This window comes from Macaca nemestrina, chromosome 11 (genome assembly GCF_043159975.1).
Source record: "Macaca nemestrina isolate mMacNem1 chromosome 11, mMacNem.hap1, whole genome shotgun sequence".
NCBI lineage: Eukaryota > Metazoa > Chordata > Mammalia > Primates > Cercopithecidae > Macaca > Macaca nemestrina.
In genome coordinates, this window is record NC_092135.1 from 37,930,730 (window position 1) to 37,937,156 (window position 6,427).

Below are 6,427 nucleotides of genomic sequence, written 5' to 3' on the forward strand. Positions count from 1 at the left end.
GGTGGCAGGCCCCTGTAGTCCCAGCTGCTTGGGAGACTGAGGCAGGAGAATGGCGTGAACCCAGGAGGCGGAGCTTGCATTGAGCAGAGATATGCCACTGCACTCCAGTCTGGGTGACAGAGACAGACTCCGTCAAAAAAAAAAAAAAAAAGATAGAAATTTGAACCATTAATCTCTGATGGCAACCGCTAGAAACTGTGAGTAATCATGTAATCTAAGGGAATGCCAGGCACCTAGGTTTGAAATGGAGATACCTGGGAGCTACACAGATGTGGAAATAAGAGAAAGAGGTAGAGAAGCAGAGTGAGGGCAGGACATGACTAGAATGAATGAATTGCAATGATTTTATTGGTCTCTTTTTTAGTGTGCTCCAGGTTCACATTTTAGTCAAGGAGTTTATGATTGACTCACTTGTCTAAGCCTTGAATAGGAATGGGCTCAGCAGCTGATTAAACTATTACCTGATAAGAGAAAGGACTAATCTACAGAGGTTAATCAGGAAGATTACAGAAAACAGAAATTAATGCCAGGCAACCAAAAGTTACACATTTTCTGCAAAGGACACAAACCAGCATTTCATAAAGGAATAAATGCAAGTAGCCAATAAAGTAACAAAAAAATGTTCCAGTACTGGGCTCAAAGAAATACAGAATTTCAACACAATATTTTTGATACTTGAAATTGTAACATATAGAAATTATTAAAAATACTGCCCAGGGTGACAAATGGGTTGTCTCATAAATTTACATGGAATATAAAATATTAAAAACTTTTTAAAGCCCAATCTAGTAAACTTAAATGTGCATACCATCTTATTCAACAATTTTATTTCTAGTACAGAATTAAAATGGAATTATTTAAAAACTGGAAGGAAAGAAAGAAAAAGAGAGAGAGAAAGGAAGGAAGGAAGGAAGAAAAAGAAAGAAAAGAGAGAGAAAGAAAAAAGAAAGAAAGAAAGAAAAAAGAAAGAAGGAAAAGAAAGAAAGAAAGAAAGAAAAAGAAAGAAAGAAAGAAAGAAAGAAAGAAAGAAAGAAAGAAAGAAAGAAAGAAAGAAAGAAAGAAAGAAAGAAAGAAAGAAAGAAAGAAAAAATGGAAGAAGGAAGGAGGGTGGGGAAGAAGATAAGAGGGGATATGAGTAATAAAAATGAAACTGAAATATCGAACAATGATTAATTTGTTAAATAATATTGTTTAAGGAATTCTTAGTGGTTATTAAAATCAATGTATTCAACAAATATCTATTGAAATTTTCCTAAACCAGACAAGATACTAATAAATTAATGCTATCCTACATCTATTGGCATGGAAAGATACTCATATACCTCTATCTATCTATCTATCTATCTATCTATCTATCTATCTAATATGTACGTTTTTCTTTTTCATTCATTTTTTCTCATAATATATTTTAAGTATAAATATTAGTGACAAATAGCAGGCATAGTATGATTTAATTTATGACAAAAATGTACAGCTTTGATTTACACAGACATCCAAAGTTTTGCATGAATTATTTGTACATGCTGGGATGCTGCTATTTTTATTTTCTTCTTTATGTGATGCCAATTTTCTTTTCAATCAGGCTCACCATTCTGCCTTGTACCTCCTGGGAGACATGTTATGTGCCAGTTTCTTGTGTTTACCTCCTTGTCTACTCTGTTTGGCTTTGAGGATTGATATATTCTTGAGAAATGGTATTCAGAGTTTTGAGGGGCATGAGAATCAGGCAAGGTTTGTCTACAGTTAGAATGTGTAAATGAGCCCCAAAAGCCTGACAAAAGCTGAGCTCATATAGGTTTTGAATAAAATTTTTTACTTTTTTTTTTTTTTTTTGCTTTACTCTTCTCCCCTGACTTTGTGGTTGCCTTCCCTTTGAAACCTCTCTTCTTTCTTCTAACTTTTTTTTCTTACATATTTCTTCACTTCACACTTCATTCTCCTTTTTTTTAAAAACCCATATTCCTTAACCTGCAGTAATCCTATTCAAATATTGCATCAAATTACAAAAATTAAGATCATTTTATATTACATAGACTTTGCAAGTGTGTTTTTCTCTAATGTAACAATTGTTTAAAAATACACTAACAAGGGTCAGTCAGGGTGGCTTATGCCTGTAATCCCAGAACTTTGGGAGGCCAAGGTAGATGAATCACCTGAGATCAGGAGTTCGAGACCAGCCTGACCAACATGGTAAAACCCCATCACTATTAAATCCAAAAAAATAGCTGGGCATGGTGGCACATGTTTATAATCCCAGCTACTTGGGAGGCTGAGGCAGGAGAATTGCTTGAACCTGGGAGGCAGAAGTTGCAATGAACCAAGATTGTGCCATTGCACTCCAGCCTGGGTTACAAGAGCAAAACTCTCAAACAAACAAACAAAAAAGAAATATACTCACACATGTTCCATGACATTCAGAAAGGCCAAACATCAGGTGCTTCAGCAGACTGTTCAGGTTCCTCTTGTCAAAAAAAAAAAAAAAAAAAAAGAAAGAGAAAAAACTGAGGCTTTTGACCACTCTTATATTTTGACAGCAACTTGACCTTGAGGAATCAAAGTAAAATGATTTATAATATAAGTCCATGTGGATAGGGTAGAGGAAATGCTGCTCTCTTAGCATGTTAAGGTAAGAGATTGGTACATAAAAACCCAAGACAGAACTAAGTTTTTTAAAGAGAAACATGAGTTTCTCATTGAGGTCAAAAACCGAGGGGGGCAGATTTTCCATAAATACAATTAGTCTTTAAAGAGTAAAAAACCTGATTCAGATTTTTTAATTGTCTAGATTTAAGGTGTACAAAATGCTGTTTCAGTAGACATATAGATAGTACAAATAATTACTACAGTCAAACAAATTAACAGAACCATCACTTTCCATATTTACCATTTTTTGTTTTAGAGGCAGAGTTTCTCTGTTGCCTAGGCTGGAGTGCGGTGGTGTGATCATAGCTTGCTACCATCTCAAACTCCTAAGCTCAAGAGATCCTCCAGCCTCAGCCTCCCAAGTAACTAAGACTACAGGCACATGCCACCATGCCTGGCTAATTTTTCAATTTATTCTTTGTAGAGATGGATCTCACTTTATTGTCCAGGCTGGCCTTGAACTCCTGGCCTTATGCTATCCTCCCACTTTAGCCTCCCAAAGTGCTGGAATTACAGGCATGAGTCATTGTGCTCAGCCCATAGTCACCATTTTCATGTGTGGTAATATCTATTCTCTAATAAATTTCAGCATAAAATACAATACAATATTACAGATTTAAATACTCAGAGAGGGAGAGCACCAAGAGCAGAAGGGCTCATCTTTTTTCCCTGGATCATTCACAGATAGTCACAGAGATTGCTGGAGTCAGGAGCAGCAGAAAAGGAGCTGGAGCCCTTCTCTGCCACATGGAAATCAAGAGGCATAGCTGGGCAAGGAAAAACTGCCTTACTTCTCAGTCCCACCAGCCTGGGAACACTTCTTCTCTTGGAACTTTTTCTAATACTTTGTTGCTTTTATAAAAACTGAGGCTTGGTTAATGGATCTTTTTCCCCAAGCTCAAAAGATGACGTAAGCCATGTCCACTATCTGGTCATTCACCTCTACACACCAATATGTTCCGGATGTCAACACACACCCCTTTGATTAGTCCTTTATGTTAAATTTGCAATTCACTGGAAAAAGTTGATGGAGACTAATTAAATTACTTCATTAGGGAAAAGTAACTGACTGTGAGGAAGGGCACACGTTGGGCACTCTGGAGAGTCAAGTTTAGTTGAAGGGCATTGGGATGTGAGAGATGAGGAGAGAGTGAAAAAATAAGACAAAGCAGGCAAGTTTTTTGGAGACATTGAAAAAATCTATGGAGTGTTCACTGAGCGTCTCTAAAAAAAAAAAATGAAGCTGAGACAATGGTCTCCTGGTGTTATGAGAGGGATCAAGACAGCTAAAATAAAGTTGTCACTTCATTATTGTTTACCCCACCCCCAAATACAAACTATTGTATTAAATCTTTTTCATTTGAGACATCAACTGTGGTTCATTTTTTTTGTTTGTTTGTTTGTTTGTTTTGAGACAGAGTCTCACTCTGTTACCCAGGCTGGTGTGCAGTGTCACGATCTCAGCTCATTGAAACTACTGCCTCCCAGGTTCAACCAATTCTCCTTCCTCAGCCTCCTGAGTAGCTGGGATTACAGGTGTCTGCCACCATGCCATGCTATTTTTTGTTTTGTATTGTATTTTTAGTAGAGGGAGGGTTATACCATGTTGGCCAGTCTGGTCTCGAACTCTTGACCACAAGTGAACTGCCCGCCTTGGCCTCCCAAAGCACTGGAATTAAAGACATGAGCCACTGCACCTGAAAGGTTCATGTTTTTTTAACAGTTACATAGTCTCCTTGTGGAGACCGATGTCAAACAAATAGACACCAAAATAAATGTAATCATGCATTTTAAAAAATAAAACAGAAAAGAAAATAACTAAAAAAAAACTAAGAAGGGGATCTACTTTAGGTTATGGGAGGGGCAGAACACATTTTGACGCAAAATCAAAGGCTTCAACGGCTAGTCCTCAGTCAATTGCTCCTCAATATTTATTACTTGCTCTGACAACTTCCTCATGAACTAAACTTTTTCTCTCTCTTATTTCCTGGGTATGTTCACCTGCTTTTATTTAAAATTTAACATGTTCAAAAGTCTTACCACCTTCCCATATATTTTAGTCCTTATGTTACTGCTATAATAGGATACAGACTGGTAGTTTATAATAAAAAGAAACTTATTAACTCACAGTTCTGGAGACTGGAAGTCAAATATCAAGGTGCTGGTGTCTTGCAAGGATCTTCTTGTTATGTCAAAACATGACAGAACAAAAGAGGGAAAAAAGAAAGGGAGCCCATAACTAAAAACTCTCTTATTAAGGCATTGAATGCACCCATGAGGCTGGAGTCCTCATGACCTAATAACCCCTTAAATGTCACACCTTTTAATAGTGCTACAATGATGATTAAATTTCCACATGAGTTTTTGAGGAAACAAACATTCAAACCACGGCATCCTACAAATCTTCTCTTCTTTGTTTTTCTGTCTCCCATATTTGTACAATTTCAATTTCTGCATTATCTTAGAAAGCCACAAACTTCAATTCATTTTTTACTATTAGACAAATTTGGGATACTACTATTTCTATAAACCACAAATAAATCTGGTTTCTAACTCTTCCCAACTCAATTCATCCTTACTACTCAGCTAAGTAAATGCTTACCCACATTCTGGCTTGATACTCCCTGTTTAAAAAGCTTCAGTGGCTAACACATATCAACCAAAACTAATATCCAACATCACTTATGAATTATCTATAACTATTTTTCAAATGTAATTCCACAAGTCCTCTATGATCTAACCATATTGGACTGCTTGTAGTTTGTCACTTGCGCTCTAAAGCTTTCTGCCTACCTGATTTTTGCTCAGTCTTATCTCTCCAAGGAACATATCCTACTTTTCACCTTTTCTGCTTCCTTATCCCCATTTCCTGTCATTATCTTAAATTTCATATCATCTATAAAGAAATTCTTGGTGCCTCTTGATAATAAAATTTCTCTGTTAAAACTTTTTGTGTTTTTTTTTCTTTGTACAATTTACATGGAATTTTTCATATGCTGTTTATGTGATTTTGGCAGTCTCTCATTCCTCCTTGACTTTTGGAAATCTCTTACTTATTTGTATGTTTCTTAGTGCCTATAGTGGGTGCTCAGAAGTGCATCAAAATCCTTCAAGGACATTTAATAACATGGGCAGCAAAATTACAAAAGCCAGCATCCAGAAATTAATACAGAGTGGAAATTCACCTTGAGTTGAAAAGACTTGCATTCAAAGAGAATTCAACATCATACTTGTGTAGTGAAACTTGTAAAGTGTTTTCCTTCCAGAGTAAGCTTAATGATTAAGCACTTTGCACTTCAGAACTGCATCATTGCACATGCTGGAACTAAGCCAGGGAATCAGTTAAGCAGATCTTCAGTTTAACCTTGCTATACTCTCCGAAATCATTTGACAAGCTGAGAACTTCCCCAGGTTGATCTATTTCACCTAAAGTAATGACTGGAGAACTACAGTAACCTCAGAATAGAACATATAGAAGAATTCTATCACAGAGACCTTTTATTGTCCCTCTTTGTCATTGAGTTCTACTTGCACAGTAAAATCTGTTATTTCACTCCTCATTAAGTAATGTTTTACACACTTATATAAATATGGTCCAAACCTCTTAACAGAACATCCAGTACTTAAAAATGAAATTTTCATCACATCAATTTCTTATTTCAAAATAGAAAAATAGTAATCTACATGTACTAGTGAAAAAAAAGATTGAAAAAGTACTGAATGATGATGTTCATCTTTGATAGTTTGCTGGATTTATCAGAAGACTTACAAATGGCAAAGCATT

General features: G+C 36.1%; 1 long non-coding RNA gene across 2 annotated transcripts in view; it reads right to left on the reverse strand.

Moving 5' to 3' along the window:
• The window catches only part of LOC139356965 (uncharacterized), a 46,665-nt gene extending 40,582 nt beyond the window's left edge, over window positions 1-6,083 (reverse strand). The window contains exons 1-3 of one of the 2 annotated variants that reach the window (XR_011609534.1): window positions 5,874-6,083; window positions 4,772-4,825; window positions 2,399-2,461 (exon numbers count right to left, since the gene is read on the reverse strand). This is a non-coding gene — a long non-coding RNA (uncharacterized lncRNA). Of the gene's footprint in view, window positions 1-2,398; window positions 2,462-4,771; window positions 4,826-5,828 lie in introns of both variants that reach the window. The other variant, XR_011609533.1, reaches the window with a different exon arrangement.
• Window positions 6,084-6,427: the final 344 nt, after the last annotated feature.